The sequence below is a fragment of the Aptenodytes forsteri genome, unplaced genomic scaffold, assembly GCF_000699145.1.
Source record: "Aptenodytes forsteri isolate BGI_AS27 unplaced genomic scaffold, ASM69914v1 Scaffold138, whole genome shotgun sequence".
NCBI lineage: Eukaryota > Metazoa > Chordata > Aves > Sphenisciformes > Spheniscidae > Aptenodytes > Aptenodytes forsteri.
The window spans coordinates 288269-310758 of NW_008794014.1; positions in this window are offsets into that span (position 1 = coordinate 288269).

Below are 22490 nucleotides of genomic sequence, written 5' to 3' on the forward strand. Positions count from 1 at the left end.
TCCCTTTCCCTTTCCCTTTCCCTTTCCCTTTTCCTTTCCTCCCTCCCAACCTGTCTCCCTTTTTTGCAACATCTGTGCACCCAGTGAGACATCCCCAAAGGCACCCAGACAGCACAGTGGCGGGGGGGGGGGGGAGGGGGGGGAAGGGGCCTGCGTTCAGCACGGAGCATAGACTATGCTGAAAATCACAGGAGTCTGCCTGGCTCTCAGTCAGGCGAGATGGGGCCATTGCGCTGAACATATGAAGGTGCTGGGATGCCCATGGGTTATTCATGGCACACCTGAGGTCTGGCATGGTGAAGTCCAGGATAATGTCTACTTTACATGTATTTCAAATGTGTGGTTTTTGTTTTTTTTTTTTTAAGCTGACGGGCACAGGAAGAATTTGCATTTGTGAGTGTGAACGTGTGCAGTCGCAGGAGTCCGGACGTGATGACCTCTGCAGTGTCCTATCCAGGCCTGCGTTCCTGTGCTACCAACATCGGGGACAGAGGACCAGGGACTTTGCAAGGGTGTTTACCACCTCTTGGCAGTCACTGTCCTGTTTAATTTTTAATTACCTCCGGGGCCAATCTCAAGATATTACCAATGCCCTCAGAGGGAGTTTCGTCAGCCTGTATTCAGAAATCACAGTGAAAACTCAAACTTTGCTTTGGCATTCATTCTGAGGAACATTTTTACACTTTAATATAATTTAGATGAGACCCTGTAACTGACCTGTGGTTTTTTTTATTTTCAAATCATTATTTGATTTCTCTGAAATGGTGACCATCTTGCCAAACAGAACATGGTACATACACTGTTTATTTATTGTTTATAGGAAAATCAGTAAAACATTCTCCCATGCGGGGGACCCATGTAGGACTCCATAATTCCCACTTAGCAATAATTGAAAGAAGTGGGCTTCATCTTGTCTATCTGCACAAGGCTGACTTTCCCCTATTAGCACCATTGCTTTAGCGCTGAGCCAGAGTAATTCATGCCAACAAATGCTGGACCAGCATGAGGAATGTTCACAGACAAACCATCCTGCACTAGTAGACGGCACAGAGTTAGAATATAAATGCTTCAAAGACTTGCAGACATCTCAGCGCAAAGATACTAATCCAATGAGCAACATCCTGAACAGATGTCTGCTCTGTAATTGCTTGCGTGCATGTTAACACTAGCAGGTGATGATCTGACCGCCGGGCTGAGCGTGCACGTATTTGTGTGGGTGTGCAGGGGTGTGTGTGAAAGAGGATGATTTTCTTGATGTTGATATTTTGATGTACAGTAGCGTCTGATAAAATGCATCATTTCCCCTAAAGAGGGACCCCATCAATCACAACAGGTTGAGCTCTATCTACCTAGTCTTAGCCATGTTAGTCGGTGGCTAGGAAGGAAATTGTTACTCCCCAGCCTGAGTGAAATGAGTCATGAAAGAAGCCAAGATGCTGGCTAGAAATCCTGTGTGAGTTTGATACAATGTTCACTATGTCTTGGAAGAGCTATTTTAAGAAGAATTTGGCTGGAATCCTTGACTTTTGATTATTCTTTTTTCCTTCTCCTTGCATTTTACTGTTTCCCTGTAGCATGTTCTAAACGTTGTGTCTTGATTTATATCTGTAAATAAATTCTCCTTATTTACGAAGATGTAATGTCCCTGGGGTCCAGGAGGCCCCAGCCATTCCATGTAACTGAAAGAGACGTTACCTAAGTGGACCATGAATCAGAAGTGGGGCAGACAGGGAGAACTATTTTTACCAACCCGCTTGACTTGCGAGGAGGTCTGCCCAAAAGGCAAGTGGAGGCAGCTGGTTGGGGGGACTAGGAAGGTGCTAGGCATTATACCCTGGGGTATCATTTCTGAGCATTACAAGGTACTTGGGCTGTGCCGAATTATGGAGCAGGGGAAGGAAGCAGGGGAGACAGTGGGAAAGCTTTTTGTGTGCTATCTATGCAATAGTCAGGGCATTCTTGACAGAGGAAGAAAGGTAGAAACTGGTGGCAGCTGCTAAAATGACTGTTACTTTTTGTTGCTCGCTTGCCAGCAGCAACCTGATAGAAAATGTGTAGCAGCTTAAGCTAGGTTGGTCACGGTGGAATTACAATGCAGCTTTTCTCTGAAAAGCGTTTCCTCGTAGGCTTCACTTTCGTTCCTCCACTGCCCCTCTGATGCCATGAAATAAAACCTAGTGTTAATGATGCCATTTCTGGCTAGTGTCCACAGAGATGTTACCTTTTCAGTCCATATGTCTGGGTGGGAAGCTTATAGAAGATTTCTGCTTCTCTTGGGAGAAAAAGTCATCCCAACTTTTTCTGGGCAGGTTCTGGCTGGAGAGGTGTGGTGCGATCTGCAGCAACTTCATGTTGTGAGGAGTGCAAGTATCTGTCACCTCACCTTTCTCTTTATTTATGACCTTTTTTGGTAGGGTAGAAACATTGTCCTAATATGAGTATAATTTCCATTGCCTTCACTGGGACATTTCACAGACTAGGGATCAAAAGTCTTTTCTTTTTTTTTTTTTTTTTTTTTTTTTTTTTTTTTTTTTTTTTTTTTTTTTTTTTTTTTTTTTTTTTTTTTAAATTGGGCTTTATTTTTCAGGAATTTATTTTACTCATTTGTCTTGGTAATAATACTCTGCTAGCTCTTCTCAGTGAACTGAAGATGAAGAATGGCTTTAAGTACTTCTACAGATAGTTTTCAGAGCGTGTTGTTGTTGTTATGGTCCTGAACTATGGCTAGAAAAGTAATTGTCTTGGAAATGCCATCTTCTCACTCAAAATATCTGCTCTGGGTTGTTTTTGAGTCTAAGTTATTACTGCCAGTGATTGCTGAAGATAAAGTGTTTATTTTAGTGAACTAACAAATGTTCTACTAGCATGTTCTGTTTGAAAACATTTTCATTGACTTTTTCCTTAAAAGGCTGGGATTTCTGGAGAGGATTGGGTCTTCTGTATGAAAAATGCAAAGATTTGAGTAGAACCAGAAAATATTGCAGGTGAAACACATCATTAGAAAGTGCCATTTCAGGCCTCCCTCATGTGCTCACTTTCTCATATGGGCCTGACACCCATCTCTGTGTCCTGTTGTAGCCCAGGGTTCCCACCTCACACTGCTTCCCTTTGCCATGGGAGGACATCATGGTGCGTTGCGAGATGCAATCCAACCAACTATTACCATGAAACAAGCAGCATAACATTTCAAAATTAAACTGTTCATCAGTTTTTTTTCCCCAAAAAGGCAACACTTTTGCAAAAAGGGGGAAAAACACTGGCGTAGGTAGGAGGCTGACTGAATTCCTTGACATGTCACTTCAACACACTTATCAGCTTAGTAATGATGACAATGTCTTATTACTAGCAGTGAGGTAAGTGGCAGAAAGCAGCCAATATGGTTATCAACTCCCTTGAGGAATTTGGAGAGCGACAAAGAAGAAAAATCATCTTTCGTCTTGCACATAGACCAAATATGATATGTAATCACAGAAAAAAAGAGCACACAACAAGCCAGTCTTTGTCAGCTGTCTAATTATAGCTACAGCCAACTAAATAGCCAGCAACATCCAGTCCTCATTAAATCTGCTGTGCACAGAAATTATTGTTAGGGTCCAGAGAAGCCGGGATAGTGAGAGGCTGGACAGAAGTCATGCAGGGGAAAAATGATTTCAGGAGGGGAACCACTCTGTGGTCCCCCATCTTTAGGGACTGAGGAACTGAACTACTACTATTAGCAGGACCTGTCTTTTTTTTTTAGCAATTCAGTTTGTGAGTCACCCAGGGATGCTAATGACGATTTTTCAGCCACTCTCCACGATACTTTTGAAGTGCTTTCCTGCTGAAAACTTTCCTTCCCACCTTTTTATGATTGTGTTTTCCCTTGCTTTGGCCTCTTTTATGTTGTTTTGTTCACTGGTAGGAGATGGGGCTGTCACTCTTGTCAAAACACATAAATAAATAAATAAACAAACCCTCCAAGTGTTTAATACAAAAGAATACTGGTTGCATGTGAGCAGCTGCGATCAGAGTAACAACACTGAAAACAGCAAGTAAATGCATGATAAAACTGGCTAAAATGGCTGGGAGGTGTCCAGGTGGCAATATTAGTAGGACAACTCAGAGACTTTTTGAAAACACCTTGAAATCCAGGGTACAGAACATTTTGATAGCTATTTTCGAAACATATGAACAGTAAATTTGCTTTTCCTTCTTTCCACGTGTCCATTCTCTCTTAGTATTCTCCTGTGGAGAAAATCCCTTCCTGAACTCTTGCTATAACCATCTGTCTTCTGCTTCACTTCTGATCATGTGCAAACCAGACCCTCAAGCTATATTAATGGTTTGATACAGTAGCAATAGCTGAATGATATGGGAATAGATCAGATCAGCATTTTTCTCTTGAAACAATTCTCTAGGGACTCATGAGTTTAAAAAGTAATGAAAACTTCTGCAGAGAAAAAACACCCCATGTTTTCCTTGGACTTGGGGATGTTTAAAAGCAATCTGAAATTTTTCTACAATTCCCCTGAATTTTTCTACAAAAAGCAAATGATTGTTTGCAGGCAGCTGCCACCAGGACGGAGAGCTCTTGCTGTGTAGCCGGGAGCAGGCAGCACGGGGAGGCTGCTGTCAAGTAGAGAAGGGAAATGAACTCCCCTCTGCTCCTGCCTCCCTCACCTCCACCTCCCTTCCAGCTCTGCTGGGTCAACAGTGAGCAGTGAAGGGAAGGGCTCCATCCACTGTCATCTTTCCTTTTTCATTAGGAGCCTGACAACCATTGCTTCTAGATTCAAATGCTTTCAGCTTCAAAGTGGGGATTCTAACGTCCTAAGTAAGCAGAGGGGTAGTATATACAAGCCCGTCCCTCAGAGCTAGAGGGTATCCACAGGAGCCTTTGGGTCTAGAAAGGCATGGATGCACAAAATGCAAGACATATTACTGATGATTTGCTTCTATTTATTCTCAAAGACCAATATGATGGAGTTTAAAGGCTGAATTAATTCTTAGCTGTGCACTGAAGTCAACAGAGTTAGTCCAGGACTGTGTTTGGCAATATTTCCATATCCTGCAATTCAGCATGGAATATGTAGTCATCTGACAGAGGGTTCAGTATGTTTAGTTGTATAACTGCTAGAACAGATAAAGGATCAGCCAGGCAAACAGTGAAATATGAAAACGGTTCTCGTAAAAACATCCCAGTCTTGGGGCATGCATCTGCCAAGACTACTCCGTGGTGACATGAATGGACATAGCATTTAACTACTCTCCAAGAGGAGAGAGGATTACAAGGAGGTGGGGAAAGCAGAAGAAGCCAGAGCAACCCTGCCAACAATAGCAGGTTGCAATACTTAATCTCAGTGCTTGTGCCAATGCACTTCGAAGCTGCTGTTGTTTTTATGAGGAAAAATGCAGAAAAGACTAATCTGTGTATTTATGTCTGTCTGGAAATGTTATAAGTGCCGTGTGGTCATTCTGATTCCAGAACCAATGGGGTTGGTATTCCCAGGATGGGGAGACTTGGACAGGGTGCCAGAACTCAGCTGCTACACGTGGGACTGAAAGCAGAGAGAGGAACTCTACCCACATTTCCAAATAACAGAATTTTCTGGGGCTGTTTCAGCTCAATGCTACAAATTGTATGCCCTTGAGAAGTTCTAGAGCATCATCTTCATCCCTTTCATAACAAGCTTCCCTATTATGCAATTAATTTGCTCATTTATTTTCTGGCATGACTGTAACTGATAGTGGTTTTTGCGGGAGTTTATGCTAGTGAGGTATGCTAGAGCAAGCGTCCTGTGTGCCATAAGCTTTAATGAACACACTGAATAAGTTCAATAAAGGGGCAGTGGTATCATGAGCTTCCTTTCATACCAATATTTTCCTGTGTTTGCCAGTATAATGTTATTTAGCATAAGGGACTGCGGCTTATTATCTACCCTTCTTTCTGTTCCCAACTACAACAGAGTATTTATTTAAAAAATATAATGGACTTTTAATGGTGGCTACTGTGGTTTGGTCTTTGGTCTCATGTCTTTCTTTTGATAGTGACAGCAGAAGTTGTTAATACAGTGCTGATTTTTTTTTGGGCACTAGGATCTGTATGCAGATCACAGGCACATCGCATAGATTATCAAGCAGTATTGGTATAAGGCAGGCTTAATATGACAGATATCTGTGTCCCGTTCCTGTTTCTTATCTACTGCCGTTGACTGTGGGATGCTGGGGGAGCGGGTGCTTTGGTGTCAGGTTATGCCACTGGCGACAGAGCAAGAGGGAAGCAGGTTTTCCGCTGGCTGTTTGAAAGATCCGCAGGAGAAGTGGACTTGGATTCATCAGGACATGCATTCCCTGAGGAGGGTGGAGGAATAACACAGATGGTTTGCTGCTACTTTGCATTACTCGTTTGGTTACACAAAACCATAATACACTGATCTGTCTTTCCTATCTGATCCTGCCATGGTAGTCTCCATGCTGTCTAAGGGTTTGTTTGATAATGTGTCTCTGGTGGTTTGTACCGTTTTGCTTTAATCCAGCTAAAGCTTAGCTCTGTTTGACTGGTGAAAGACAGTGACATGTAGGAGTAAGGCTTCTTTGGCTTTTTTGTTGGGTAGGACAGATATTTGGCAGCCGAGTTTCCCAGGGACCTAGGGATTAAAGTGAACCTTGAGTTTCTTTCTTACTTAAAAGTCTCTGTCACTCCAAACTTGACATTTTTCTTCTATATAAGCTATAAACTCCTGCAGGGGAGAAACGTTTTCCAGATGACAATGCTCCATAAATGGTGTTGTAGGATGTCGGTTATCTGTGGTGGGAGTCGTACACCTCTACAATACTCATGGGATCTCTTTTGACAATGAAATGTAATTTCTGAGAGAAATGAAACGTGTGTGGACAGGTAAGAAGGTGAAAATTAACATGATCCTTGTCTAAAACAGGTTTATCTGAGCTTCAAGAAAGATTTCTTGGTGAACTGGGCTAAATCTGGGTGAACCTGAGCCTTCAATGGTTTGCTTTCATTAGACACATCTGTAAAAGTTTTGATCTCTTAATGGCTCTATATCTGTTAATGTTCCTACAAATTTTTAAGGAATGGGAAGAGCATTTCCACCATAGTAGTGTCATATTTTAATGTTCACTCAAGTTCATGACCTTGCAGATCCAAATCTGATTGTTTGACATGACTGCCTTACACAGCAAAAAGCAGATTATGGAAGTGCCCTGTGCTAATGGAAGACCGAAGAATTTCCTTTGGAAAAGGAGTAGATAACAAGGAAAATGAATGTTCATCAACATAGGTGCTTCAAATACACACACATGTTTTGCTGTAATTTGCCTTGGTGATTCTGTGGAAGCCATTTTTTTTCTCATGTTATCTGGGATCAAATCTCTCAAAGATACGGGACGCTGTGGAGAAGAAGAAACTGTCCTTCAGACGAAAAAAACCAGACCAGCAACAAATAAAGAAACCTTGCACTCGTGTAGTCAGACACTGATACTGTGTACCTAAAGCTGTAATATCATATGAAGTTTATCAGAGGGGTTGGAAAGCTTACACTGGCATCCTTGCCAAATTTCTCCTGGGCAAATTACTATCCATCTTCCTAAATCCTCTTGGCAGTTTCTACTGGAGAAAGAAAAATGTTTTGCCATGTGCTGAGGCCCTGAACTGCACTTAGGTCTGGGCTTATCCCCTGTCTCTGTGCATGCTCCCTGTCTGAGAAGGGCAACATTTACACGCTCTGTGGGTCAGTTGTCCACCAGGCTGATAACTTTGGATGGGTGATCAGGGAATAAATTACGGAGAGGCTGAAAGACTCTGGCAAAGTGGGCCTTAGCAGATGACAGTCTTCCTCATCCCCTGTTCTAGACACCTGCGTGCTGCTACTGTAACGGCTCCAACCCTCACTTGCTTTTTTCCTTAGAGGTAGTTGCATTTCACTACTATTATGGATGGGTGAAATGACTCTTGCAAGCATGTAGCCCAAATGAGTTGTATGAGTGCCATAGTACACGGAAGAAATGTGAGTCATAAATCATCATTAACATCTGCTGGAAAACGTATCTGTGCCCCAGTGGTTGTAGGTTACTCTGTCAGAGCACTTGACACAAGACCCATGATTGGTGTTGTTTGGGACACAAGTCTGTAAAGATTGAGACTGCTAATGGCTGCTTTAACAGGCATGTCAGTTTTGGCTTAATGAAATTGTTAATATCAAGCAACTTTCTTCCTCCAAACAATGGTGTTGGTAATTCACAAGCTGTTATTCTTGGAGCCCCACTTTAACAAAAGCCAGCCTCTCTGTCTGAATGTTGCTGCTTTCATATTTTATTGCAGAAATTACACAAAAATATTTGGCTTGTCTAATGAGGGCTTGACTATATAGTATATATTGCTGAAAATGTGTCATCGCATTATTCCTACAAAAATAAACTTTTGTGTTTTTTTTCTTGTCCATTGGCATTTTGCTAGTTCAAACTGGGGAACACGGGATGTCTGTGTAACTTGTCTAATAGTACAAAACAAATGATATGGGTGTAATGCTGGTATTATCAGGGCTACATAGATCGTTCCTTTGCACTTACGCTTGTTTTCCTCCCTCTTTAGATCTATAGGTTTAGATTCGCACACTACATTAGACTGTGCTGTTGGCGTCTGTAGTTTCAGAGCCTTTAGGAACATGGGGTTTGACCTTCCTGAATGTCCTTATTAATCCATGTTCTTACATGTGATAGATCATGCAACGCGTTTTGCAAGAGGCCTTTAGGGCCAGGAAAGTTTATTGTGGTTATCTAATCTGACCTATTTCATTACGGAGGTCACTGAATAGCCCCCCCAGGATTTCCTGCAGCTGGGAGAGAGAGTACTTGAAGAAAGTTTTCCATCATGATCAGAGGTGGCTGAAGGCTTTTTGGCATTGCAGGCAAAATTTCATTTGAGGGCAGCAGCAGAATGGGTTGTGAGAGGAGGACTGGAAGAGGCCAGGGTATTTCAGGAGATGGGTGTGAGGTTGCTGGGACAGCTCAGGAGTCCTCCAGTAGGCAAATGTGAGATCAGTGAGCTTTTGGAGGCCACAAGTGTCAAACAGGCTTACAAAAAATCATGGAGGACTGCAGAGAAGACATGGAGGTGATTAAGGTTATTTTTTGACAAGTGTATGATTCAGGAGGAGGTCACAGGGCCAGGTGGTTTGAGATAGAAGCTTTTCAGGTAGGAGATGGAGAAGAAAGGTTGTGGTTTCCAGAGAGAGGATGGAAGTGATGAAACTTTTGGGAGAGGTCTGAGTGGGGGGCAGGAGGGATTTGAGAGTCATGGGAAGTTTGAGGGGGCTGTTGTTTGAGATAGGGATCCAACTGCTTTCCCCTCACCTGTCTGACCCCTTCCCCTCTGGACTTCCCTTACAGCTCCCCCACTTTGGAGGGATGTGAGCCCCACAGCCCCAGCTGTGCTTCACACAGCAGCCGCCCCCGGGTGAGAAACACGTCCCTATTTGTGCAGTTTCTATTTGTCTTACTGTGCCTAGGGGACTAAAGCAAATGGATGGGGAGGGGGCTGCAGGCAGGCACAGGGCTGGACGGGAGACCTGGGGAATGGTCCTTTCTGTTTCTGCTGCTGGGAGCATCAGAATGGGGCATGAGCTGCTTCCCGCTCCAGCTGTGCCTCCACCACCAGTCCCGATCCTTCTCTTGGGGCAGGAACAGGGCATTACCCTGGCATCCAGCTGAGCTGTGCTATGGCTCAGAAGGACCTCCCCTCTCTTCTGGCACTGCACAAGAAAGTCAGCTTGTGGATCCCCCCTTCCCACTGCTTGGGGCTCAGCCCAGCTCACCTGTGGCTGTGATTTGGCTCTGATCTTAAATAAAAGCCACACAGCTGGTGGAGAGTCTACCAAGGCTCTTGCTAAGTCATTTCAATGAGTGTTGTGAAAAACAGACACTGCTTTACTAGTTTGAATCTATTTACTGTCAGAAGTGTGGGAGAAAAAGAAATGGAGCAGAAGGAAAGTGAAAGTTTTGGCAAGGCTGGTCGACTGCTGGAAAAATGGATGGCAAAAAGGGCTTTTCTCTAGACACAAGGTTAGAAACACGGGGCAGAAGAAAAGAGAAAAAGCTGACATGAATTGGATTAGGCAGCTAACAAAGGATTGAAGCAATATATTATATTGCTACTGTAGAGGAAAACGAATACCTTCCTCCCAGAGATGAGAGATGAGGAAAGAAGTGGATATTTGTTCAGTGTAGAGTGCAAAAAGCTGATGGTTTTCCTGTCGGAAAACAGGATTGTTGGCTCTGTGAGGAGGAAAGTGTGGAATAGTTAAGACTTTCAAACCTGGACTGAAGATTTATAAACTGTTCTTGTAAAAAGAAAGGAGAATTTTGCTTTGATAAACAGAATTTGTCAAATATCATATCTTTTGTGTACAGTTTGGTATTCCCTCTCTGACACTGGCCCAGACCTGATTTTTCAGAGGAAGTCGGTGTGTTTTGTGTGACACACACAGGGAGTAGCTCAGTCTTGTGGAGGGGAGTCAGGGCACACATGGACACCTAAGTCTAATTTTGTTTGCTGACAACCTCTAATACAGTCATCGGCTGGGGGGTTTTTCCTTTTTTGCTCGCCATGCTGCTTGACCTATGACAGGAAGCAAAGTTAGTGCGTTGAGGGCTTTCTGAAGGACCGTTCATTTCATGACGCAGAGCAAACCCCACAGAATAAGGGGGCAAGAAGAGACTGTAAAGCTAGACAACAATACTATTGCTTGTTGGATGCTGGACTGAGCAAGCCAGAGCAAAGGGGTATAGCCTAAGAACTATAGGAGAACAAAGTAGGATGCCCCGGTGTCTGCTAACCTGGTTTATTGATAGCATAGAAATAGAGAGATGTCATTTTCTAAAATGGAAATGAAAATCAAAATGGCTTTTTTTGAGAACTGATCCAGGTCCTGGGAGAATATTTGCACAGCTCCTTTTTTCAGGAAAACTGCTCCTGGTGGCAGTGCGTTTCCTTCAGCGACTGAAGGAAAGGGCGTTATGGAGAAATCAGGTTGTCCCAGGTGAGGAGTAAGGGTCCAGCCAGCTGTTTCGGGTGTGCCATGGGGCCAGTACGCATCTGGATGCACTAGGTGGCAGGATCTGCCCGCCACAGTGAAACACGCTGTGGGGATGGTGTTTGCATGGGACAGAGCAGCAGGTGGAGAGCATATTTCCTTGGAGATGCCAAAAATGAGTCCAAAAGATCTCTATCTAAAGATGGTATGCAATTCATTATCAAATGCAAAACAGCCTTCTCCGGCATAGTTCACTGATGAGCAAGAGACTTACATTTAGTTGATTGAAAAGGAGGAAGGGGGGTTTTGCTATCAAAATGTCTATGAGCCTTGTCTTCAGGTAGAAAGAGAACACCGTTGGAAACAGCTTAGCGACGTCTTCCTCTGCCCTTTTGCTATTCAATAAATTTAAAACTGAATTGCTTGTTAAGTCTTGGGCAGACAGAGATTCATGTTTGCTCTCACATCCTGCACTTGGCCTGACAGAAACAGCATTTGATTCTTGCTTGGAAACTGCTCAAGAGCAGCAAACTGCAGGTGCGTGCAAAGGGAGGGCCTGCTGGCTGGTGGGGACAGGACCTGAGGTCTTCTCCACCAAAAGCCTGATCTTTTTTGAGAAGCCTTGGTCCAGGGGAGGGTTTTTTGTAAAAAGAAGGTTGTTAGAGATGCCGGTGGCAGCTATGAGAGATATGAGCAAAAGGAGAAATCATATCCTTGCTTCTGCAGAGGTGTATATTGAGATTATGTGATTTGCCCAGAACTACATGGAGAGTTAATAGCAGGGCCAAGACTGGTGCCAAATGAGCTCCCTGGAGCCCTGAGCTCATATGGTCCAACCATGTCTGATGTGAAAACAGGTGTAAGTTGCTTTCTGAGGTATGGGTCAAAGACGTTGATGTTGACTGACAAAAAGAAGATCAAGCTTGGGAATAGCAATAAACCTGACTGTGGTATTTGAATGTACTCACCCTGGAAGTGTACTTCGTACTTCAGAGGCATAAGTATAAAAGACAGGCCAAACCAAAATGGGAATCTTCATCCTCTGTCTCTGTGAGGGACTCTGAAAGGTCTCTTTTTTTGTAAGACTAACAGTATGAATCCAACCTGGCTTTTTTAATTTTAGACGATGACTAAATGTACTTTAGGTCATGACTTTATGTGGACTTCAGTTGTTTTGGCTCCTCTCTGATAAGCAAATAGTTAAAATAAAAACATTGGCAGGTGGTGGACAAGACTCAGACACACTGTCCCTTTATGTATTTTTTCTGAAGAATCCATCTATGAAAAGGCAATGTTGCTTTTTCCCACTGCTAAATTTGCAGAGCATGCTTTCTATTTCATGTAGGTTGCAGTGCAAATTGGCTCATTCTTTCCCATAGCAGCCTCTGGTCTATTAGTCTTGTTGCACATAATTAATTTTGTCTGTCATCATCTGATCCCTCACATCACTTGCTGCTTATACCACTGAAATTACAGCCATTGTTTAATTTCTTCTGATCTACAAAATATTGAGAGAAAGTATCATTTTCCCTTCAAGATCTGTCCTGACCAAAACCTATGTTTGATTTGATATACTTGGACTGACAAATAAAGCCACAGGTAAGAAAAATAAACCTACAGATACTTTGCCAGGTAAGCAAAGGAGGAAAGTAAAGCTGCCCTGTTCCTGCTTTCCTCTTCTTGTGACTAAAAAGGAAGCTTTCAGAGGGCTATAATTCAGTGGAAGCACCTTATGGCATATAATCAAAGGGGGCTACGTTCATTGCCCTGCCTATATTTGAGGACCATAGAAAAGGACTATTAAAGAGAGGGATCTCAGCTTCCTGAGATGATGTGGAGCCAGCTGTGGTGTTTGCTTTTGGTAGGGAATGGAGCGGGGGCTGCATTCCTGATTGTCCTCAGCTTGTGAAGTGGGAGCTCGGGGTTGCTGCTTCCTCCTGAAGACTGTCCCCCTGCACAGCGGCTCCAGCCTACGCCGAGGGCCTGATGGGCTGTACACAAGGATCATGCAGGTCCGTCAGGTCATGCCCTGAGTGCCGAGTGCTTCCAGTACAGTGAGTTTTTACTGCTTGGAGTCCATAAATATGCCTTCATAAAAATTGGCATAAAATTTGGGCAACCTTCCAAAGTAAGGGCAAAGCAAATCCTCCCGAGCTGAAGAGCTGTATTTCAGCTGTGTGTGACCGCTTGTGCATTAACTCTACACCTCTGGCTTTTTCCCTGCTTCACTAGATTCTCCTTTCATTGGCAATTATCTACTCTTTCTGCTTACCCCAGTTAGTCATGCCTCCTTTTCTTTTATTGGCTGATTCCACTTCCCCCACCTCCCGTTGCCCATATTTTTTCATCCCATCTTTCCTCTGGTGCCTTACCAAGATCCTTTGCCAGTTAGAGTGCTCTCTTCATTAGCAACACCCAACACTCATCTTGCCTCCTTTCAGCAGACGAGCCTGGAAGAGGCCAAGTCAAGATCAGGAATGGCAATCCAAGTGCACCAGCAGAACACACAAAACTAACACATATGAATCAGTAAAGAGTTTTGCCACCAAACTCTGGCCCCAGGAATGAGAGAGCAGTGGTAATCACGGGAGACAGAGTTTTTTTGGCAGTGTAGGGAATGAGATCTAGTCAGGGCTTTCCAGGTGCTTGCAACATACGGTTTTATTTCCAAGGGCTCCGAGAAGAGAAGACACAGAGGAGGGAACATGGACAGCCTACGGTGATGCATGTCTGCCTACAAGGGGACAAGCATGATTTTCTAGCCCAGGTTTACAATGGCCTGTCTATCAGTTCAAGGAGCAGTCTGCTGCCCTAAGAGTAGCCTGAGCTGGTATCCAAATACAGCGGGTGGACATCCCTCTTGTAAATGCTTATTTGTTTCCAACAATGGTTCCACCAGACACCAGTCAGCCTTGACCAGGCTGGGTTCACTCAGCAAGTACCTCAACTCAATCACTTGTTTTTGGATTGTCTGAAAGAAAAAAAAAAAGAGAGAAAGAAATCCCAGGAAAAATGAACATTTCTGAGAATGATGGTTGTTTGCTATTTCGCTTCAATTTTATATGAACTATTTGGGTTGGCTACAGTGGAGCTGCCAGGTGGCTAAACATGCCGAGTGAGTGTGGTCAGTGCTTGGGACACGCACTGTGCTCAAGGCATCCAAAAAATTACTCCTGACCTTCATTTAGTCTGCCAATCACTGCAGGCTGCCCTTACATCACATTTTTCACTAGCCAGTAACAGATTCATAGAAGTTAAGGATGGAAAAGACCTGTTAGGTCATGCAGTCCTTTTCCCCCCTTCCCTCCCCTCCGCTCCCTGAAGGTCAGCCCAGGGCTGTTCCCTACAGTGTATTTTCTAGTGCTTTGTCCAGTCTTATTTGAAATGACTCAAGTGGTGGGGCTGCCAGCAGTTCCCTCTGGGAGCCTATTCCACAGTCTAATGGGCTTCACTGTTAAATTTTTCCTGATTTCTAGCCTAAAATATCCCTTTGCTAGTTTTGTCCCATTACCCACTTGCACCACCCTCAACAGTTCCTCTCCTTCCTCCTTAATAGCAGCACTAGCACTCCACGCTGCTAAAGCACCAGTTAGCTGAGAATTCAAAAGCATTTTGCAAAAATTAGATGTTATTGCTTCCTTTATAGCCATTGCAAAAAGAAGTTAAGGAGCTGGGAGAGAAAGTGAGTGATGACTAGAACCAGACACAAAACTCACATCTAGCTCATTTCATGGCCTTTGTAGATAAAGGCCTGTTCTCACCTCTCCAGTCAAATTTATATTCAGGGAGTTGAAAACAAGCAGAGAAGACAAGGGTGGATCTGAGGTTTTGATACTGATCACAGCAATCCCTTGACACTTCAGTTTATTGAAGTGGTGACTGGGAAGAAGGCTCAAAGTCTTTTTCTACTCCATCATCTTCTCCAAATAGATTTCTTATTGCTTTTTGGACTTAGCAATATTCAGGGCATTTGTTTTGAATGGGATGAGGCAGGTTGCCAGTATATTCTGACTAGATAACGTCCCAAACCAAATTTCTGGATGTAAACAGATACCATAGTAGACTGACTCCAGCTCCAAGCTTCACAGCTGGGCCTTGTCTCTAATGATACATTATTCCAAAATCCCAGCTCCAAACAGGCACAGTATCAGATAGGGATTTTGAGCCTTGAACCTCTGTCTGGTCAAAGAAGAGGTGCTTTCTCAAATACCCTTCATCAACTGTTTTCAAAATTACTCTGACCTGCTAGACCAGGTCTTACTGCCTCGGAGACCTTTGCAAAGGTGCTTACTGAGTGAAGTTGAACAGTAAAACTGTGATAACACGGTCCTAGCTTTATCGTAGCTCTTGTATTAATGCTCTTTGAAGCAATCTGACGTGGCGTGAGCCCAACCGGCAAGATCCCTTGAGGACTGGGCCCTCAGAAACTAGAGATGGAAGAGACCTACAGAATTAGCTCATCCTGTTCATTCCCCCGCCAATACAAGTCTGTTCCCCACGGTACATTTTCCAGTGCTGTGTCCAGACTGATCTTATTTTTGAATGATTCATATGATAGGGTTTCCTCCAGTTCCATTGGTGACTGGATGGTTGCCAGAACAATTTTTTTTTCTCCTTACTTTGACTTTGTGTCTTTGGATTCATCCAGAATTTTGAGGTCTGAAATTTGTACTGAGCATTAACTGGCAGTAGAGTGAGTAACTGCAGAGAAAACTTTGAGGACTTTATCCTGGTTTCTTGAAACAAACAAATCCCTGATAGAAGCCAAGAAGACTGTTGTTTCAGTGAGACTGGGCCGTTGGTGAAAGTTGCTTGTGAAGGACAGATGTGGGTTGGTTTGAAAACACCTATCCAAGCCTTTGCACTGACATCAGTGATAACACTGAGGTTTATATCCTAGCTGTTGAACTCTCATGGCTGGTGACTGGGATTGCTTTCTTCTCTGAATTTACACTGACAGTCTGAATTTCAGGGGAGTACACTGGGCCTATAGCCAGACTGTTGGCCAAGGAGCGTGGAAGGAGTGTGGTTACCCAGGTGCATCATTGTGAGTGTGGCTGCTTGCTTTGCCATCCCATGTCCTAAACACTTCAGTTACTTACTGCCACACACTGTTCACCCTCCCGTGTCACTTGTCACTGTCATGCACACTGTTTGGAGTCCTTGGACACTGATGTCCATGTCCTCAGGATCTCATCTTTCATGAAGAATAAATTACCACCTTGAAAAACAGTTGGGATGAGCAGTGCAACCAGATTTTCTGAGGCCTTCAGTGCTCATCTGTGGGCAACCACTTCCTCAAAAGCACAAAAGCTCAGCAAGCATTACTCACTGCAGCCCAGGAAAGAGCTGAAACTAGTAGCAAGGCTCCCACTATGAAAGGGCCAAAATTTCCCTCCTTGTACTTTCTCCTCCTTTCAGAAACCCTTTCTCTGTTGCCTCTCCAAAACTTTTTCTTTTCCCTTTCAGGGATGCTTCATTTTGTGGGTGGGATATGGGGTCCGCCTTCAGGGAGTGCTGCATGTATAGCTGCAGCTATAGGTAGGTTGGCTTAAAGCCAATTTTGCCAACAAGAGCCTGGTCTGGAACTTCAGTCATTTCTGCAGTGTAGCCTGGAGGCTGATGGATCCCCTGCAATGGACACCTATTGGAAAATATGAGGGATTTGGAAATAGTATTAAAAAAAAAGAGAAGGAGGGTAAGAAAGAAGAGGACAGAGCTCAGAGCCACCTCTTCAGGAAGCGCAGTTGTCCCAGAGTCCCTCGGAGCTTGCCTGCCCTCATCCATCACAGGAGCCATGACCATCCTCTGCAGCATGGAGTTACCTCTGGAGGTAGGGCTCAGTCCTTCACCTCTTCACACTGGACCCTGAAAATCCTAGGCCCAGACATATTTCTTCCTGGCCAACTAGAGATTTATTTTACATCTCCAGACATCACACATCACTGAAGGACGAACTGTGCTCTGGTATGATTAACCAGAGAAAAAGAGCTGCGTTTTCACCAGCATTGTTATTTACTTTTACTTAAAGCAGTGGCAAAACCTAATTTCTTCTCCTTTCTGCTAGCCATCTGCAATAGTCTTATCTAATGAGATCTAACAGCATTTTATCTTCCTGCGTGTTCTCTTGAAGATGTCTACGTGTGGTTCTCATTCTGTTTTTCCTGTGGGTTTTTCTTGGAGCCTGGAACAACTTGTCTATCACTCTTAGACTGGCACTGACTTTTGTCCTGTAGGAACAAAAAGTGGGATCCAGGTTGGTTTGGAGGGATGATGGTTGAGTGACTTCTAACAGGTGACAGTTGTGTGCACTGGACTATGCTACATGTGACCTGTGTGCTTTTTTTTTTTCGTTTGCATAGCTAAAATATGTGACCTTAAGATAGGGAGCTGCTGTCCTAGAAAATTATTGTCACTCTTCAGTTAAAAAGGCTTTTGTTATGTGGAGGAAAATGTCATGAGGTAACCTGTATTGTTTAGTAGGAGTAAAGTTATGATTATAAACATTTTGGTCTGGAAATATACTGTGCTGTCACCAGATAATCTGCAGAATAAAAGTGTTATGCATTCAGCAGTGACTGAAATGAAAGACTGACCATAGAGTAAATAACATGATTTCTGACACAAATTAGTCAAAGCAAGATAATTAGAAATCAAAGTTGGCATGGAAGAATTTAGTCCAGTTCTTTCCATACTGCAGGTGACTCTAGATACTTTCAACCTGCAGTATATTGCATAACAACTTGACCCAGTGAATGCATTTGATGTCAGTGCCTGCAAGGATGGCCTCTGGTTGGCACCAAGTTGTGTGGTCATCCACACGGCATGTGATACAACTTCAAATCTCCTTCCTGCTCCCCAGGAAACCCACCGCTCCATCACTAGCAGTAAGATACCACAGCCGAGATCTGCACACTTAGATTATTTAGCTTTTCCATGTGTAGGAAACAAATCACATTTATTTTTTTTTAGATTAAGCTAAAGTCCAAATGTAGACAGACAGGAGATAAAAAGATGATCCAGTTTCATAGCTACAGAATACAAACCAGAGATAACCTTTATTTTCTTTAAACCATCCCACACAGCTCAAATCTAATAAGCTTCAGGGTAAAGTGAAGGAATAATTTATTTTATCTGGCATGTAACTGATTAAAGTGAATGTGTTTTTGGTCTGTTTATTTATAGCACTACCAGTATTGTAGATATGGTGGGTTAAAAATTTTCTGTCAAAATTGTTTTTAGATGCAAGTTTTGCTTTTGACAGAGCAATTTATTTTCGTGAAAAAATGATCACTTTTGGGAAAAAGTTTCCCCTGAAAAATAGCATTTTGCCTGAAAATGGATTTTTTTCATTTTTCTTTTTTGATGAAAAGTCAGAATTTTCCATGGTGAGAAAGGAAAATTCCAAGTAGCTTCAGCATGAGGTATTTTATAGATAGGCAAGAAATAATCCTGCCTCAAAGGGAATATAATATAAACTGACAAAAATCTAAGAAATTTGGATCAGCAATTTTGAAGTTACAAAAGTTTAAATTCAGCAGCTTTTCATGTGCTTATTAGAACCTCTCCAGTGATGTGTTTTTAATGCCTCAATTTGGGATTACCCATCTGACAACATCTCATTCCAATCACAAAGTCCTTTTCCATAGTGTTTAAAGTCAGCAGAGACCATGAGATCATCTAGTCTGGCCTCTTTACGTATAACTCAGTTAACCCCTTTCTGAGCCCAAAAGTCATGATTGGCCGAATCACAGATAGCAGTAAAGCACCTAAACTTTACTTTCAGGCAGTTCACCTTTTTCATGTGTTGTTTCTTCTGTTGTTCAATCTATCTAAGCATTAAAATTAATTAAATACTTAACTGAAAATTTGTTTTGGCTATTGGCAATAGTTGTCCTTGGGTATTCTGGGAGATTAAAGGTCACTTTTGAAATCCATTACTTTATTCTCATAAGGTTGTGGTATACTGTCATCAAATTACCAAAACTTTAATGATCGTTAATACTATATTCATGGTATATGCAGTAGAGTTCTTCAGTCTCTGCCTGTGCTTTTTGGGCGTGGAAGGAGTGGGAAAAGGGTAGTGCAACATTCTTTAAAAATGTCAGAATTTTATTCAGTGTAGTGGCTTTGGCCCCACCAAAGGTACAGGAGGAATTTAATCTTCTTAGAAGACATCACCTTAACAGGTTTCTCAGGACTGCAGCAGCATTTTTTGCAACAGCTTGATGCTGGGACCTCAGCCTGGCCCATTCCGGCTTTAAAATCCATCTCAGAACTGCCGCTTTCCAGAAGACCATTCCTGTTTTATAGGAACAGCCCGTTTATTTTCTCCTTAGACATATGAATTTATGAAAAGCCTTTTCTTTGAGTAGACCCAGATTACCTAGCAGTTCAGTTCATTCTGGTTGTCCTCTCCCCACTTTCCTCTGCCATTCCAACTGTCTTTACATCATCCACAAAAACTATTAGCAGTAATTTTGTATTTCCTTTCAAATACTTGAGGATAGTATGGTGTAAGTCTCAGGTTTATAGCCATCATTTTGTGACCCTCCTAGAAATAGCCCTATTTAGTGACATTGCTTACAAACACTTTGAGGTATATCAGTTAGCTAATCCTCCATATATTTTGTATGCAGTTTCTTAATACTATATACTACTGATTTTTATATCAGAATGTTGTGTGGTACCAAGTCAAACACCCTATAAAATTTTATTACATCTACACAGTTACATTTATCCAAAAAAAACTTCTTAGAGAATGAACTCGTTTGTTTAAGCAACATTATTTTCCATAAAGCATTTCATGTTGTCTGGTATTCATTATATTATTCTCCTTTATTTTGTTATCAGTTAAATTCCATATGTGATTTTGTATTCTTTTGTTTGAGGTTGATGTCAGGATAATCGGTATTGTAACTCTGGTAGGTACAGTTTGCCCCTCTCAAATGTTTGCACAAGGTGATCATTCATCTGGTGTTTTCAGCCTTCTTTGGTATTCTGGGATTTAATAAAAATAAGCAACAAGTGAGCAGTGATTTCTTTAGGCAAGTCCTTTAGGGCTCCTGGGTTCAAGTTATCCAGGCTGATGGCTTTAAAATGTGCATCCTTAGTAGATATTATCTAATTCTCTTTTTTTGGACCATTTTTTTCCCTCTTTGAAATAAAAATTGTCTAATCATTCTTAGGTGATTAAAACACATCATGGTCAAACAGAAAACAGATATTTATTTATTTTTTCTTTGTTTTCATTATTGCTGTTAGGAATTTTGCCTTTGTCACTGAGAAATATGCTTTCATTTTCTTTGATCTCAATATATTTAACTTTCTTCTGACAACTAGTTTTGCCAACCATGATTTTTTCCTTTAGGATCTTTTGCCCTTTTTACACACCTTCTACTCTTTACAGAGTAGAATCTGTAAATCTGTACAGTTTGGTTTGTGTTTGATATCTTTTCCCATTTCTTGAATAACACTTCTGAAATTCCAAGCATTCAGTATATTACTGAACTGAGGCAAGCTTTCAGGCAATGTTGTCTTTTCTGTTGATCATATGCTTTTTGGTCATCTGACAAGTTCTTGAAGAACTCTCCACTGTCTTTCATATTTTTTGTCTACATTTTTCCTATTAGAAAATTTCTCTTATAATTTTCCCAATGCCAGAATATATCTGTTTGGAAATACCAAAGTATTTTTGTTATTTGGACTGTACTGTGTTTGCCTACATGAAATAAATAGAAACTGGTCATGACCTGCAGTTCCTGATCAAGTATTGTTTTACTGTTCAGAATTCAATTCACCTTTATCCATCATAAAGAGTTACCACATGCAAATACCTCATGGAATCCTCTTTTCCTTTGACATTTCTGGTGGCTCACAGCCTTCTGCTCTCTCTCTTCCTTTGGACCTTGCTCGTTTTGTTGACCCATCAATGTTCAGGATCCTGGATCCTTGACATATCAAAACTCAGTCATGAGCTATCAGAGATCTGAGTTAGCTTATTTGTTTGATTTATCTTATAATATTATCCAGCAATATTTCCATTATAAAATTACTTTCTTCTGGTGTGGTCAATAGGGACTGCAGCTCCACAGATTGAAAATTCCCATTTAAGGCAACGTAGTGTGTTTGCCTACATGAAATAAATAGAAACTGGTCATGACCTGCAGTTCCTGATCAAGTATTGTTTTACTGTTCAGAATTCAATTCACCTTTATCCATCATAAAGAGTTACCACATGCAAATACCTCATGGATTTGTTTCCCTTTAACAGGCAGCTGCTTCGTCATTCTCTTTTTTCCTTTGACATTTCTGGTGGCTCACAGCCTTCTGCTCTCTCTTCAAAAACTTCCTTTGGACCTTGCTCGTTTTGTTGACCCATCAATGTTCAGGATCCTGCATTTCTGACATATCAAAACTCAGTCATGAGCTATCAGACATCTGAGTTAACTTATTTGTTTGATTTATCTTATAATATTATCCAGCAATATTTCCATTATAAAATTACTTTCTTCTGGTGTGGTCAATAGGGACTGCAGCTCCACAGATTGAAAATTCCCATTTAAGGCAACGTAGTCAGTCAACTAGGGAAAGCTAAATTTAAGATGTCTCTGTTAAGCCTGTTGGGTCTTTCTGATTAACGAAGTACAGAAACCTTTATATTCTACCATCTGAAGCAGTGAGATTTATGAATTCACCAACAAATGATTCATAGGTTTAAAAAATAAAGTAAGCAAAAACTTCCTATAATTAATTACTGAAGGGCTAAGACTGAGTAGCTGGCGCTCAGGAGGTACGACATTCCGGAGTTCAAATTGTTGTTGCAAATCGACTCTGCTGCCTGCACATATGCATTTGCTTCTCTAGTTTCTCTTTACCTGCAAACTTTACTCACAGCATAACTGTACCATATTGAAGGTGCACGGTGTATAACATAACCAAGTTAGAGATGAATTGGCAAACAAAACAATTTAAATGCTCACAGGTTAATGAGATTTGGGGTTCATAGATTTTGGGGCTGAAAGGGGTCACTGTCCCAGTTTGTCTGACCTACTATGTGACAAGGGCCGCCTAATTCCAGGCAGCAGTTTTGCAGTGTGGGGAACTGGAATTATTTTACACTTAGACAAGTGAATGATACCGTGGCTGCTAACTTGCTGTTGAACTACTAGAGCATGTCACTTAAACATCCAATCTGCATTTAAAGGCTCCAAGCCATGATGAATTTACCACTTCCCTGGGTAATATGTTCCAGTGATTAATTACTCTCTCACTGTAAGGAATTTGTGTCCTATTTTCAGTTTACATTTTTCTACTTTGCACTTTCAGCCAACTGATCTTGCAGGGCCTTTCTCTGATACAGTTAAGGGGTTGCTCATATCACGCCTCTCCACTTCAGAAGCTTTAAAAACTGGTCTCTGTTTCTTTGAGGGCCTAAACTGATTGAACTCTTTACATGTCTTG